A 17,617-nucleotide genomic window follows, 5' to 3' on the forward strand; every position below is an offset into this window, starting at 1 on the left:
ACACACACAACTGACGGAACATTCCTTAACTATGAAAGAATGGTTTGTATCAATAGAACAGAGCAGTTACTGTACATTATCATTATGATGAAACTGAAGTAGCTCTACATATTCTAATTATTACGACACTGTTCACTGTGCTGTTACGTAAGTAGTGTAATGTTAAGTATATATTGTAGTAAGAATAAAGGTTAGACTAAGAAACCATCATTTTTGTTTTCCAGCAAAAAGACAGCTCTCCACTAGCTCTGCATTTTCTGTGTCATCGTGCTGATTAACCTTTCTTCCACACTGCACCTGTGTTTCAACATTATTTTATTTTTGACTGTTTAACTGTACAAGGAACAACAAGGTTAAAAAGAACAGACTTGTTCTTCTGAGAATATTTCATGTTCTGAATGTGCTAGCACTGTTTATTGATACTTTTAATTCAAGATAAGAAAAGAAAGATAGTCTGTGTTTTAGTGTTATTACATAGCTATAGTTTAAAACAGTTTCAAACCCCCCCAAACTCTTGGCTGGGAGAAACACTGAGGCTTTGGCAATATGTAAAAGGTGAAGTAAAACTAAGTGAGGGACAGAATAAGATTGAAATGATTGAACACCAGACCAACGGGACAACACTTTTTTAGTGTATTGGCTGTTACTAACTAATAGGGAACAACCACAGTAGTGATTAGCATGTGAACAGACACCCCTGACTATTAGACTGGTTGGGGCTTGTTAAGCTGGGCTGTACTGCAGGGATTGAATAGTTGACAGGAAAGAAAGAAAGGAAGCGCCTCCCCTATTATTCCTAGGGCCTCCCTTTCTGCACATTCTAGAAGTCCCATACCATCATTTAAAGTTTCACACAGATTTACACACTTGTCAGCTCAGTCACTGTGTCAATCACATTGACTCAAACATAATTAATGGAAACTATACTAGCAGGGCAACACGTTTGCAGTAAGATGCAACCTGCTCAGCATTTCGTAGCATTGTTCTAGTAGGCTAATTAAATACTTAAATCCTTAGAGTTTGTCACCACCCAATAATGTGTCTAATGATTCAAATATCCCTATAGCTATTGCTGTAGCACAATTTGAATTTCATGGGAGTTCAGCTATAACTGAGAACTTAGAGTTGAGTGTTAACAGTGTTCTTTCCATGATTAAGTCTATTTCTTTATGTTGCCTGTATGTCCTGCCATTATTTATTGTGTTGCCTGTGGAGTTTGCTACACACACCTAACAAAGCTTACAAACTGTATTTTTCTTCTGACAACATTGTTGATATGGCTCAGAGGAAAAACATGTCCACACCGGTAATTTGAGGAAGGTTTCAGCTCGGTTGGAAGAAGCTGTCACCTCCTCTTTGCATTCTAGAGGTTTAAGCTGCATTTATGGATTGCACTGTAGATTTTTGTTTACAAACAATAATTCCTTGAAGTGTTCCTACACCCATGTCATTTTTTCCAGTGGTGTATTGTGACAAAGTAATAATCGTAAGTACTTAAGCTGTTTTTTTATACAATTACACATTCTTTTACTCAACTACATTTACCATCGCTGTTACTACAAAAAAGAAGAAAAAAACAGGCATGTTTATCAGGGTGGTCTGGTTGATGTGCAGAAAGCTCAGCCTGCCAGACCAGCTTCAATCAGGTTAACTGTACTTTTGGCTTTTGGGTGCTTTGTATAAGATTGGTGATTCCTTTTACAAAATTAAGCAATGCTGTCTCAAGGGTTGAAAATCATGGGCATCCAATACTGATTTCCTGATTATATTATTATTTTGCTGATAGCATGGAAAGTGGATGTTGAGATATTCAAATTCTTTATAAATTTCATTATTCTGAAATTGTTTCATAATTTATAGATGCAGTTGTTTTTTTGCAGATTTGTAAGCCTCTGCTCATCTTTACTTCTGAGACTTTCTGCCTCACGAGGGTGCTTTTTTATACCCTATCATGCTAGAGATCTACTGCCTGTTAACCTCATTAGTTGCATAATTTTCTTCCAGCTGTATGTTTTAAGTGCCACTTACTTTTAAGCAATTTCTTGTCAAAAATTTTGAGACATGGTGCTTACTTCTCATGAAATAATAAAATGTCTCAATGTTAAATGTTTGATATGTTTTTTATGTACTATTAAGAAAAATATATGGGCTTATGAGAATTTCAAATCACTATATTCCATTTTTATTTACATTTTATAGTGTCACAATTTTTTTAGAACTGGACTTGTAATTCAGCACATTAAAAAACTTTGATGATGCTCATAGTTGTCTGAGTTTGATAGATGGAGCTTTCTTATAGCATGAGGAATAAAGACGTGGTCATACAAGTGAACAAAATGGTGATAAGGTTTAAAAAAGAAACATCATTCAGGTGGTGGTAGGTAGAGTTGCAAAAAGCAGGCATCCATGGAAAATGTTAAAATGAGGAGCACAAGTAATATGGATGAGGTTATAGGGGAGACCCCTTTGACATCAGAACCCTGATAATATTACAGAATCAGAAGATTTCTACCACTTTTGTTCAGTTTCCTCCCACAGTCCAAAGATATGCATGTCTAATTGGTAACTCTAAATTGTCAATAGGTATGAGTGTGAGTGGTTTGTCTCAGCCTGTCTCTATTTGTTGGCCCTGCAATGGACCGCAACTTGCCAGAGTGTAACCCGCCCTCTCGCAGGGCATTGGCTGTGATTGGCTCCAGCAACTGCCGCAACAGTGAAAAAATATGAGGTAGAAGATGAGTATGTGAGGTAACCTTGGTATTGGTTGATACTAAAATAAGTGTTTCCATCCACAGTTGACATATGCTGAATCAGACTTGGATGCTTGGTCACCAGGCTTAAATCTCCATTTCTTCCACATTTCTTCCATGAATCAGTGCTAATTACAGGCGAGTGTATGTGTGCTGTCGCGCTGCTTGTGCTTGTTAGAGTGATTATAGCATTGTGGACAGGCTGTCAGCAGTAATTGCAAAAGTTCAGCTCTCAGTAGCTGGATTTGTACATGAACTCATCTCTCAGTCATGCTTAGCTATTCACTAATACTTGAGTATACCAGATGATACTGTGTATAATTATTAATATTTTGCATAGACACACATTTTATGATACTGAACATGGTTATTTAAGACTGTGACCTGTATATAGAGGAATGGAAAAATTAAGTAAAATCTAATAGTCTAATAAGTTGCATTTCAGCTTAAAATGATCAGACCTAGATTCAGTGAAACCAGACTTAACCTTGTGGGTCACAGACATACAGACAGGGGATGAAAAAGAGGTGACTAAGAGTTTAAATCCCCTACAGCCAGATTCACTTCAGTGGTTACCTTCTCTATGAAGTGAATTAAGTCCAGCTAAAATGACTCTGCCAACTCAATATAAATGATCAGTGATGTCACAAACGCCCAGAGCAAAGTTATGCATCTAACGGAATCACTGAAGCCAGTTCACTTCTCAGTCCTTCAGCCCACCACAAACACACACCATGGGCCCTATTAGGACCCACAAATTCTATAAAACTACATGAAAAATGTTATTGTCGAAATTAACATGTTACTGTGGAAAAAGGAGCAGCATTACCACAGCTGTCTACCTCATAACATCCTGCAAGGCCCAGGAATGCTGCACTTATGAGAGGTATTCATTAATTTAAGCTGAAATATGAGTCTAACTGAATAAACCTGATTCTACAACAACAGTTGGGAAATATTAAATACCAAACACTTAAAACTGCTGGCTGAATGTTGTGAATTCCATTGGAAATGTAAATGCTTACATTAAATTTCTTATTACACTAAAGTAGAAAGCTCCCATGTTTTCCTGTGGGCCCTTGCATGGGTTGGGCCTGAGGTTGTCTCCTGGGGCTCCATATGCCCTGGGGGTTGCTGGGTGTCCATGTGGCTTAGTCCTGACCTGCCTGGGCTGGGGACGTGTTGTTCCATCCCCCCATGTCAGCTACAGCTACCCACAGCATCCAATGAATAACCATAGCATACGCATACACAGATACATACACTCACATAGATACGCAAGGTGCACAACTGATATTCGGTCATCATTTGCAGCAATGCCATATCCAAAGTCAAATGAAGATTTCTCCCATACACAGGTTGATGAACTTGCGATTAGCACTACGAAGACACTGTGTTCAAATCTTGATGATGCTGCCCCTCAAAAAGAAAGTAATGAAATAGAGGAGGCTGGCTCCATGGTACACTGTAAAAAGAAAAAAAAAAAGTAAAATTATAGGATATGTTCTGTAATTTTTTTTTACTGATTTTTCCTGTTTTCCAGTAAAACAATGAAATGCCAGTAGTTTTACAGATATTTTCAGTAATTTTAGGTTTTATGTTTAAAATTAAGGTTAAATTATTAAAGTTTTGATAATGATAAAAATAATTTTTTTTCATGACAATTTATTGTATTTGTATATCTTTAACTGTAATTTTACATATACGTTTCTCTATTTTTTACAGGCTTATTACCATTTTCCATAAGACAAATGTAATAACTGTAAATTAACAGATACTAGCAGTAATTTAATGATTTACCTTTAGAATTACAAGTAATTAACCATAATATAATATTACATTATCATTCACTTTTTAAAGGTAATTTAATGCAATTTTACATTAAATGTGAGGTATTAGTTTAGAGATCCCTGCCCATGATAATGAAGACATACAAAATTACAGAAAACCAGTCATTCAAGTGGGTTTTCCTAAAATTGCGGGTAATTGTGATTCAAATTTAAAAAGTTGGCGCCTGTTTCCAGTTTACTCGGTCCCGCCCATAACGACCGACCTTCAGACAACCAAGTCTGATGAATGACAGATGGGATTAGCGCTCGTGTCAGTCCAGTCAGTCATGCAGGGGAAAGACGTGCCCTCATGGGCACATGAACTTCAAGGAGGATGTATGAGAGAACACCTGTGATGTTTTACAATATTTTAATTCATTTTCATACCTCCAGTGGACAGCCTTGAAGCTAACGTTAGCATCCCTCTGATAAATTGCTATCCTCACATAAGCTATTGTTAACAGATAGTTCTTGTTTTGTTTGGTTTTGTCATTAAGTGACTGACGGCAGCCATGTCATTTTGTTTTACAGATAAAGTATTCATTGTTAACACACACTTTCGGTCAAAGCCTTTTCTAACGTGGCCAAAGGTTAGTCATAATTGTGTTGCTGTCTGCTGATGTATGTTCGTGATTTGAATGCGGTCAAACGGCTGTATGCTGCTTTGTGTAATGTCACACTCGTCTTGCGTGAGTCCCACAGAGACTGGAGATGGTTTATTTAAGTTTTTTAATTAGTTTCATTCGAGCATTAGCATGCTAAGTTAGCCTGCTCACTACCGTCTTCCCTCGCTAGTTTATTTCTGTATATCGCCACAGGTGTGGAGATGTTTGTTTGTTTGTGTTTAAATGTCATGAGTGTTAATCTCCGGGTCTATTTGCTCTGTACAAGTAGTTGCTGCTAATTGATACAGATGGCTGCTGAATGTGATATTGGTCCATTGGGATTTAAATGTTAAACTGAGGGAGTGAAATGCGTTTCTGGGGACCATATTAAGTTTGGCTACCTAAATGTTTGATCTATAAAAAAAAGGCAGAATTACTGATATCATCTATATTTGGGTTTCCTGTTGAACTTTAAATACAGAAGCATTGAAAGCAGAAACTAACATCTGTGTTATTTTTTATTTACCATTTATTTTTTATTCTTGACAGTTTATTGACAGTTCATATGTTTTCTAGCTCACACACTACTCACAGTTTCTGTGTGTTTCTGTCTGTTGCTACAGTTGCAAAGATCCAGAGATCCAGTCTTGACTCGGGACACAACAGACACATAAAGGTTACATATATTGGATATATGTTAGAGGATGACTTGCAGTGAATATTTGTTCAGTTGACCAATATGACCATAAATTTACAGCTAGAATCTTTAAATATACCTATTTGATGTACAGCGTTTAATTTTCCATTGTCCAATTCTCTAAAATAACTTCTGTCATACTGTAAATTTGCAGACATTCCTATTTGATTAAAGGTACATATTTTGTTTGTACATTGTGTCTTTTTTTTTTACTTGGAGAAACCACAATTATGCAGGAAATCAGTGTAGATTGACAAGAAATGACTACCCTTAAAAAAAAAAAAAACTTAATTAACAGGGATTGTCCTTAAATGAATCTGTTTTTGATGCATTTGCAATGTATTTTGCTTGTTTCAACAACCATTGGACCACTGTCCAATTGTCAACATGAACAAACTGTGTTTTAAAATAAATAATGTATACCATGAAATTACAGAGATTAATCTGAAAAGTATCTGATTTGAATGTTTTTTGACATATGTATGTCATTTTACAGTGTAATGGGAATTTGTCAACTCTAATATACTTTACTTTAATTGATTTTGACTGTAAAAATCTACTTCGTATTTTTATGGTTACTGTATGAAGTTTTGTGATAGTTATTTACTGTAATTTTACAGTATCAATTTGGAAAATTTGCTGCCAGTGCTTTCACAGGTTTTTTATAAATAGAGTATAGTTCCCAAATTCGTGCCTTAAAGCAGACGTCACGGATATTAGAAAGAAATTGGCGTTCGAGCAACTCAGAAGAGTCTCACCGAGCCTGGAAAGACAGCTTAAAAACTTATAAAAAAAAGCCGTGCTAGAAGCTCATATTATTCAGCACTAATAAAAAACAACGACAGAGAGTCATAGTTCAATTGAAGCAGTGATCCCCTTAGCTCTCAGCAGTGATGATTTTATGGGTAAAATTGTGAAAAATCAGAGAATAAATTCATCAGCTCTTACCTACATTAGAAAGTGATCTTCCACTGAATACAGCAACCCTTGATTCAACTGCAATGCCAATTTTACATTTGGAGTCATCCTCATCTCTGAATCTCTCAAAGCAAGGTTCTATAGTTTCATCATCTAAACCAGGCATGGTTTAGACATGTGGCCCCGGGGCTGTATACGGCCCGCCAAGACCCGTGTTTAAGTTTATAAAAAATAAATATCGATAACCTGTCATTTTCTGCGCCATGTTCATTTGTGGCACTAGCATAGCAACGTCTCCGGCGCCTTCTCCCTGCCTCCCGCCAGAGCAGATGCATTAAGATTTGGCGCTATCAAACGCTCTTATTGTTTTGACTGGTGGCTGTGACACCCTCATCAAGAAAATGTCTCTGTTGAAAAGGAGAAAAGTGGACATCGAGTGCAGGATTTTCCAAGAAAAATGGTCTAATTCCTATTTGTTCACGGAGGTGAATGATGATGGTGAGGTGTGCTTGGTTTGTATGCAGCAAGTTGCGGTGCTCAAGGAGTTTAATCTGAAATGCCACTATGAGACAAGGCATGGTGAAAAATACAATGATTTGAGTGGAGAAATGAGAAGACAAAAGGTAAATGAATTATTGCTGGGACTGAAGAAACAACAATCTGCTTTCACCCGGAGTCAAGAGGTTAGTGATGCCGCCGTCAAAGCAAGCTACCTAATTGCTAGCAAAATTGCATTATCATCGAAGCCGTTCTGTGAGGGCGAGTTCGTCAAAACTTGCATGTTGAAGGCTGCAGAAATTGTGTGTCCGGAAAAACGACAAACTGTTGCCAACATCAGCCTGTCAAGAAATTGTGTGGCAGAAAGAATTTCAGAACTAGCGACAGATTTGGACAGCTAGTTAAAACGCAAAGTACAGTCATTTGTGGCATTTTCTGTCGCCATTGATGAGGGCACTGATATTACAGATGTCGCTCAACTGGCCATATTCATTCGTGGCGTTGACGAGACTTTGACTATTACGGAGGAGTTTCTGGAGTTGGTGCCTATGTTAAGTACTACCACAGCTGAAGACATTTTCTGCGCTGTCATGGTTGCGCTGGACAGGGCAGGTACTGGTCTCGCGCCACCAGCTAGCTACTGATGGTGTGCTCTCAATGGTCTGGAAAAAGGCAGGTGTTGTGGCAAAGTTCAGAGAGAAGGTAAGAGTTGCAAAGGAGGGTGGTGATTTTTTTTATATTTAATTGTATTTTGCATCAGGAAGCATTGTGCTGCAAGTCACTGAAAATGGATCACGTCATGGAGGTTGTTGTCTGTACTGTTAATTTCATCCGAGCCAGAGATCTAAATCATCGTCAATTTGACTGCTTTCTCAGCGACACTAACATTACCCATGGACTGCCATACCACGCTGAAGTGAGGTGGTTAAGCCGAGGTGCTGTACTAAAGTGCTTCTTCGAGCTACGTGAGGAGATTGGACAGTTCATGATGATTAAAGGCAAACCTGTCAAAGAATTACAATGCAAACAATGGCTGCAGGATCTTGTTTTTATGGTCGACATTACAGAGCACCTGAATAATCTTAACAAAAACTTGCAAGGACGCAAAAAAATAGTCACACAATATCATGATAATATACGTGCGTTCAAATCCAAGCTGACATTGTGGGAGATGCAGAAAGGATTACAACAAACCTGTTTGTTGTTCTTTTTTCCAAATGAGAATTCATCAAGAACCGAATCGTTAAGCAGAATTAAAAATGGAATGGGAATCATAAAAATCTCATCAATTCCCATCCCTAACATTGACCATAATATTTTATTGCAGAGACTGGAACATGAAATTGGCATTAAAGGAACTGCATTAAGGTGGTTCAAATCCTATTTATCAGTTTGTTCATGTTAACAATAGAGCCTCCACATGCACTATATACGCAGGTTATACGCAGGTTGATGACCTTGTGACTAGCACTATGGCCACATTACATTTGAATCTCGACAATGCCGCCCCTCTCAAAAAGAAAGTATTCAATCTGAGGAGGCTGGCTCCCTGGTATAGTTACCAAATCCGTGCCTTAAAGCAGACATCAAGGAAATTAGAAAGAAACTGGCGTTCCAGTACACTCAAAAAAGTGAACTCTGTGAGTTGTTGAATTAAATAAATGATCATATATTACATTTAATTAACATTTCTGTGTTTGGTTTTAAAACCAAGTCCACTTTAATAAGTCTAACTTAAAATGAAAACTTCTCAAAGCAAAAGAAGCCAGTTAAGTAAATGCAACATAACACTGTTGAGTGAATTGCACAATCAAACTAAGAATGTTCTAGATGGCTTTCTGCGCATGCTCAGAAGCTGATTCCACAAACTGTTGCCGTGTGCAAATTGGCGGGGGCTGTGTTCTGGTCAGGTTTTTACCCTTCATCCATTGGCATCTATCTCTGTCTGAGTAAGTATATTTTTTTGATGTTGGAACATTTGTGAATGGTTAGAGTGATATTGTTGGTGCTATTGTACTTGTCTTGCTAAAATCTAGCATATATGAGCACATGTTAGCTCATGCTAGCTAGCTAACAAGCTAGCCAATTAACAAAATGGCAGATGACAGACATACATTAAAATAACAATTTAATTCTGGAATTCTAGTTTTAGCATCTCACCAAATGCAACATTACATTGGTTTAGTTTTAATGGCGTTTTTTAAACAGCTTGGTTAAAAACAGTGTCATTAGCTTGTGTTTTAGCTGCAGGCCAGCAGCTAATGGTAAGATAGTTGAGTGACGTTTTTTTTTTTTTTTTTTTTTATGCTAGCGGAGTGAGTGAGTGGGCGTCCAAGAGTGAGGGAGTTCAGTCAGGGCTTGGTCAGGACAGACTGCGCTGCTCACTCAGAGCTGAGTCAGCATTTGAAAAGGAATATAGCGTTGTGTGTAAGTATAGAGCCACATTTTGTGATAAAATATACTATGCAGTGCCTTTGAGGAAAGCAGAGTTTGAGAAATACGTCAGATGTGGCTGTATGTTGTGATAGAAAAATGAATTTTGGACCGTTTTTTACCCCTAGCCTAAACGATAGCAAAATACAAAGGACATTTTAAACTAGCATGGTTAGTTTTCCACCACTACGTAACTGTTGCTGCGTGCTTCAGAATTGGGGCAGACACCATAAAGGTCTACTGATTACCATTCTGCTTCTTCAGCCTTATGTTCTCACTACAGCCGTTTTGGTACTACTGAATTACATAACTGTTAAATGATTGGCTGTCTGTCTGTCTCTCATAGCGTACAGGGATATGGTAGGCTGTTTGAATGAGCCAGGCAGGGATCCCTGCACACGTGGGACTGTCAGATGATTGTACTGCAGGAGTTTTGAAAACATTACTGATGTAATATATTATCCTAGTATATATTATTATTCTGCATGTTTATGAATACAAAAGGTTATTCTGTATCATTAATAATACATAACTAAATGTGGATGATGGTGCAAAATGCATGAAAATAATAATATTACTAATGAATAACCAATTTTATATAAAACAAATAATGCTTTCTTTACCACGCCCAGAGTTGGTTATGTGTTGAATGATGATCACTTTCAGGTTTCAGTGCTATTCCAACTGTAAAACTGAACATGTGCTTGCTCTCAATATGTTATAATAGTTTGCTTATCACAAGTGTAACTGATATTTAATAGACTGTACTTGTATTTTACAGGTCTTCATTTCTGAGCTTGAGGACTGGACAGTCTGGATTTGTTTGTGGCTCTTCAGTAGTGGTAAGTACAGTTACGAAGTAATACATCCAAACTTACCCTTTAAGTATCCACAGATGTTCAAATCGAATACTCTATATGGGATGGTCATTTTTTTTTTTTGGTTGTGTTTCATTTCCAGTATTATGAATGTGGAAGTGTAGAGAGTGTGCTGCAGAGGAAACGACAAGGTATCAGTTATTGAAGCACTATAGCTTAAAACATGGCCACTTTGGCCGCAAACACCCTTATCCATGCACATATTCAAATTGCCCGTGCACATTTAAAACGTGGAATGCACTGCGAAGTCACCTGTGTAGATCACATTTTGATCAGACCTCTCAAAAATCAGTAGATTGCACAACATTCAACTGCCACCATTGTTCAAATAGCCACATTGCTTCGTTGAAAGAATTTTTAACTCATGTTAATAGCCATCTAAAAAAACACGAAACTATATGTTGCATTTTTGAGAATTGTTCCTTTCAAACAAATATTTACGGAACATATCAAACTCACAAGAACAGAAAACATAGGACATATACACTGAATGATTTAAAAGCTGGAATTGTGAAAAATGCCACAGCAGATTCATTAAATTGTTCTTTTGGAGGAGCATGTCTGACAGATAGTAATGAGTCACTTGACAATGCTGAACTTGAAGATGATGCACTGATCCCAGAACCTGAGGATGTGCCCAAAGTTATAGAACAGAAATTGGCATCTGTCTTATTAAAGTTGGAGAATTGTTTCCATGTACCAGCCTCGGCTGTTGATGAGCTGTTAAATGAGTTGCATTATTTAGTTAATTCTGCCCTGGTGCCTGTAGCTAACAACATTCTTGCTGACTTCTTTAGGAACCGTAATTTGCAGGTTGACCAATTACTCATCAAAGAGTTAAAGTGCACACTTTCTTCATCTAACCCTTTGTCAAAAGCTTTGGGAAAGGAGGGGCCATTAGCCACTGCATTTAAGCGGAAGCAATATTATAGAAATCATTTTAATATTGTTGATCCAGTTGAGTTTATACTTGATGCAAAAGCTAATAGAAGTTTTCAGTATGTCCCTTTGCTAAAGGTTTTACAGCAGCTACTTAATCAAAAGGATGTACTTAGCAAAGTTATTGAAAAGAGAAGACTCCAACAGAGAGTGAGTGACCAGCAGCATTACAGATTCTTTGAAGATGGCCAGCACTTTAAGAATAATCTATTTCTGTCAGGAGAGGAACTAAGAATCTCTCTCTGTTTATACATAGATGATTTCGAAGTTTGTAACCCCCTCGGTACATCACGGAAAACACACAAACTGTGTGCTGTCTATTGGGTTTTGGGAAATTTGCCCCCTGGCAGCCATTCCTCTTTGGCCTCAATATACCTGGCTCTCCTATGTAAATCTGATGATGTAAAGATCTTTGGCTATCACAGAATATTTGAGCCACTACTCCAAGATCTTGTTACCTTAGAGCAACAGGGTGTTTTTGTCTCACATTTGGGTACATTTGTGAAGGGGACACTTCAGAGTGTGGTAGCAGACAACCTTGCAGCACATGGAATAGCTGGGTTTGTGGAAAGTTTCTCTGGCCAGTATTTTTGTAGATTTTGCACGGCTCAGCGGGAAGAAACTCAAGTCAAAGAAGTAAAATCAGGTGCATTTACCCTCAGAAACAAAGAACTTCAACACTTACATGTTAATACTGCACAGGCAAAAGGAGGTACTTTTTTTGGTGTGAAGAAAGCTTGTATTTTCACAGAGAGACTTGCCCACTTCTGTGTCACATCAGGGTATCCCCCTGATGTTGTCCATGATCTTTTTGAGGGCATAGTCCCTGTTGAGCTTGCACTGTGCTTGGGACTTCTCATTTCCAAGAAGTTGTTTTCACTTGTTGACCTTAATAATCACATTAAAAACTTTCAATACAGGTGGGGTGACAAAAAAAATCGCCCTCACTTGGTGCCACATACTTTTGCATGTCGCAAAACAATTGGTGGTAACGCACACGAGAATTGGTGTTTGTTAAGATTGTTACCATTTATGATTGGTCATTTGATCCCTGAAGATGAGCCAGCCTGGAAAGTGATTCTAGACTTAAAAGATATTGTTGAGCTGGTGGTTGCTCCTGTCCACTGTGATGAGTCTGTGGCATATTTAGAGTATAAAATCTCAGAGCACAGACAGCGATACCAGGAGGTATTTCCAGGTCACAGACTCCTACCAAAACATCACTTTCTGGAGCATTACCCAGAAATTATAAAGCTGTTTGGCCCCATAGTAATGTTTTGGACAATGCGTTTTGAGGCCAAACACAGTTTTTTCAAACAGGTTGTCAGACACACAAAGTGTTTCAAGAACATCACACTGTCTTTGGCAAATAAGCACCAGCTGATGATTGGCCATCACATCTATACAGGGAGTTATGCGAGATCAGCCTTTGATGTGACACATGTCTCGTCAATTCCTGTAGATGTCATGAAAGAGGATGTGGCGCTTCATCTATGTCAAAAATACCCTGATCTCACAACAGTTACTCTAGCACAGAGTGTCTCTACCAATGGCATACAATATAGAAATGGAATGATTATTGTGCATGGATCAGTTGGTGGATTGCCTGAATTTGTGGAGATACTTCAAATGTGTATATTGGAAAACACATTGATCTTCATATGCAGAAAATTGGCATCATGGTACAGAGAGCACTACAGGGCTTTTGAGATACAAGCATCCTCAGCAACAGAGATTGTGTTGGCTGAATTAAGTGAACTAATTGACGACTATCCCCTGGTTGACTACAAGTGTGGAACCCGCCGAATGGTAACCCTTAAAAGATACATACACGTGTCTGGTAATTATTCTTGATTATTTTTGATGTTGACCGTGTTTATGGGAATACAGTTAAAATGATACACAAGATAACTCTTCAAAGAGCTATTTTTACACAGGAACATGAGTGCCTTTTAATGTGTCAGAAGTAGAACAAGACTTTTTGTGGCTTCAGGAGGAGGTTATTTGAGCCAGAACAAACACTACAATGACACTACACTGCATCATAAAATAATGTTGATGACGACTTTGTAAATTTATATAAAATCAAGATTCATAATAAACAGTAAGCTAATTTAGAAGCAAGTGTCTGACTTTTGTGCGTCATTCTGAGGGATGCTTTCTTTACACTATCCCTATGCTTTTAATCTCCATGATAGTCATACTGATGATGAATGAATGCTGTCTGCTCAAACTTCTGTTACATATGGTTTTAATCATTTTTTTCTGCTTTTCTTCAGAATAACCTGTCAAGCAATATGGCTACATTGGCAGTGCTTCGCATCATCCTTGGACAAAATGACTCTTCCAAAATAAGCCTGCCTTCAGGAATACCTGATTCTGTTGAGGAAATAAAAAGTGAGATAAAGAGACAATGTGAGGTGTCAGGAGACTTCAGACTGCAATACAAGGACAGTGACTTTGATGAGTTCATAAACCTGAAGTCCACCTCAGACATTCAAAACAAAGCTACTCTCAAAGTGATTTACCTCCCAAGTGCTTTGTCTCTTACTAGCCCTTGCCTGTCTTCAGTGGAACCCAGTTGGGATGACACTGCTTCCATTTCATCTGTGGACACTGACATTCTCTCATCTTCTAGCTCATCATCATCGTCCCTCAGATGTGAGCCATGGCCAGACGTCTTCCCTGTGCCTGAGTTCGGCTATGATGTCGAGCTCCAACTCCAGCGTGCTAATACTGACTTTCAAAATAATGGTATCCTCTTCAGTCCAAGTCCAAGAATGAAGTCAGACATTCTTGAAAGTTTGGCATCCCAGATAATCAAATATAAAGCTTATCCGTACAATGCTGAATTTGATGCAGTAGCTGAAGCACTCGTGAAGAAACACCCATGTTTAAAGGAGCAAGGTTCTGTTTCTAGCTTTTATGGGTGGAAAATAAGCTTGAAATATAAAATGGCAAACTACCGCACAAAACTGCGCAATATTGGATGTTCTGAGCTGAATGTGAATTCCTTCAAGCGTAAACAAGGTGATCCACGCACATCTCCAAATCAAGTGAAGAAAGCTAGAAGAGCAGAGGTGAACTATTGTCCAGATTATCCAACAGGACAATCCCAAGAGAGCTTTGAGGAAGAGAGACTGGCATTATTGTCCGAAGTGAGAAAGAGCAACAACCAACAGGTGGTTAAGGAGAAAATGGAAAAAACATTTGCTTACAGGCGGCATGAAGTGATTGAAGAAAAGCCTTTCATTGCTGAATTCAAAAGAAGGTGGCCAGCTCTTTTCTCTGAACATGAGGTCAGTCATAACTACGTTTTTTACATTTTAGGGGGTGAAGGGATGACATTAAAAGGAATCTTCACTAGGGCTGCAACAACAGATTATTTTCATCAATTTGATTATAAAAAATTATGTCTTCAAATGTCTGTTTATTTGCAACACAGACACTCAGAGTAAGAGGGAAACTGGACAATTTTGGCATTTTTTTGTCTGCAAAAAAATCTCAAGATTATTTGCTGCTCTAATCTTCACCCAAAGATGAAAATTAGAATTATGAATTTAAAAGAAAATAATTGTGTCAAATTTGTTGTACTGCAAGCATGTGGTGGTCATTGGAACTGGGCAACAGAATCATATCTGAAAATTATAACTTTTGAGATATTTTGAGAAATAACTAAGGGATATCCTTGTTGTAGTTCTATATTCACACAGTACCTGATCACGTGACAACATTTTAATCTTAGGAAGTCACAACAACATTTTGTTGGTCCGGTAATTTGATTGTTTTCTTTGACCTGTATTGTGTTGATGTTTTTATACTTTCTTAAATGTCTGTAGGTAGAAGCAGAGTTTACTCGCATCACCACTGTACCACTGAGATCGAAATTCATGCAACAGCTGGATCATCATTCTACACGGCTGATGACAATCTTCAAAAGTAAAGGAGGAGTAGCAGGGCGGAAAATAAGGACTATCATGGCAGACTTGGATAAGGTACTTTTTATTTTATTTATTTTTTATGATGAAGATTAACCAGCTGGCTACTGTAGGGCTGAAAATTAGTAGTCTGACCAGTTTGGCTGAACAGTGATGATCTGTAGTGGTAATTGCTGCACAATGCAATGCCAATATAACCTCTCTTACACACTTCCCTTGTTCTCTGCTGCAGAATGATGCTGTTGAAACAAGAAGAGCCTGTGTACTGAAAGCACTAATGGTTTACCTCAATGAAGACCCTGAAAATCTCATAAGAGAGTACATGGTGAGTATTTTGGCCTTTGATTTCTACTGTACTTTCTCTCTAGAAACTGAAAATGTGATTGTTATTTTAGTAGTTTTTGACAAGTCTATCACACAGAAGAATAAGATACCATGCAGGCTTAGGGTACACATACAAAACTTCTTAGTTGGCAGTTCCTTAGTGCCTTGGATCCAAACATGATATATATGGACAACAAGAAAAAAGCATCAGATTGCCTGAAGGCTGGATAGATAATAAATGGTATGTATGTTGTAACTGAAGGTGTATTTGTTTTGTGTTTGAGGATGTTGAAGACAACCAGGAGGCTATGGACCAGACAGTCCTGGGAATCTTTGCCATAAAGATGGAAGGTGCAGAGTCTACAGATGGCCTGGCAGATGTTGGGATGATCATTGAAGGTGTGGAAGTGCTCCATGACCTTGATAACATTTGAGTACACATTTGAGGTTCTGCAAAAACTTGTGATGGAACTAGATGGCAAGAAACTCTCAACAAAGGCCCAAGTGCTAAAAAACAAACTACTTGAAGGAACATTTTAGACAAGTGTAGTGCTCCTAAGCAGCACAGATGAAGCTTGGAGGACAAACTCCATCTCAGACCATCTGACATAAAACTGATTTTTGGACCCTGCATGTTGAACTGTGAACAGTGAAGAGTGGATCAGATGCACTGAATGTTAAGTTGTTAAGTTAAGAAAATGTTTACAAATAGAAGAGACAGTAACAAAATTGAAAAACACAAACGAGAAGTTTGAATTCATGTCAGTTGCAGAAGTGGACATCAACAATGTGAAATGGAGAGTGATAGGTGAATATTGAACGTTGTAGCAAGGAGGATGAGAGAAACAAATGGAAATCGTGTTTATGGTGCTGTGATCAAATGTTGACCAAGTTCCTGTTCATAGGATTTGGTACTGTCTGTTGAAAATGTATGTTGGACTTTTTTTCCCTTTGTGGTTTAATTTTAGAAAACACTGCACTGATTTTTTTTTTTTTTTTTACCCCTACAATGCTGAAGTGGCAGGGAGGAAAGAAATATTTTTGAAGTATTTTTACTTGACATTTGTTCACCCTATTCATGTAGATGGTTCATCTTTAAAAAATCAGTATCTAATGTTTCATCGTACAGTGTTCAGTAATTGTGAGGGGAAAAAAGGGAAAAGAATATAGCTTTAAGGTTTGGTTTGGTTTTGTAGGTCCTGGAAGAGATTTTTGTTTTCATTGGGCATTTTATACAAATTTAACTGTAAACAAAACAGAGTACTTTATAGCATAAAAAATATTTTAATATAAACATTTTTATTTAGAAATGGGGAAATAAAAATAAGCTATACATAAGCTATACATAAGCTATACAAACAATGTTTGTTTGATATGCAGGAGCATTTTTAAAGGTATAACTCTCGCAAATTCAAAGTTTGTGGTTTTAAATTTGTTTGTTTGTGCTTGTTGGCAATAAATAACATTTTTCTACAGAACTAATGTATTGTAATTTGAATTTACTTAACTACATTGTGTGGAAATTGTTGACATAACTAGGTTTAGTAAGTCCAACGCTATTTACTAACTTGATAACAATGAAAACTGTTTAAGTACGGATTATTCAAGTTAGTTAAGTTGGAACTACAAGGGGTTGTTCAATTAGTGTTACTCAATGCAGCTCAGTTACATTTACATTAGTGAGTTAGGTCAGTGTTATGAACACCTGTTTAGTTAGCTGAACATTGCCTGATCAATTAAGGCTAACTTGACCAGATAATATTGAAATTACTTAATACAGTCTTGTTGGTTTCACATAAGGTTATTAT

General features: G+C 37.6%; 1 protein-coding gene across 1 annotated transcript in view; it reads right to left on the reverse strand.

Annotated features, from left to right (window-relative positions):
- Positions 1 to 17,617, reverse strand: part of LOC115049893 (storkhead-box protein 2-like) — a 64,069-nt gene that overhangs the window by 20,057 nt on the left and 26,395 nt on the right. The gene's annotated exons all lie outside the window — the stretch shown is intronic.

Source organism: Echeneis naucrates, chromosome 10, assembly GCF_900963305.1.
Source record: "Echeneis naucrates chromosome 10, fEcheNa1.1, whole genome shotgun sequence".
Classification (NCBI taxonomy): Eukaryota; Metazoa; Chordata; class Actinopteri; order Carangiformes; family Echeneidae; genus Echeneis; species Echeneis naucrates.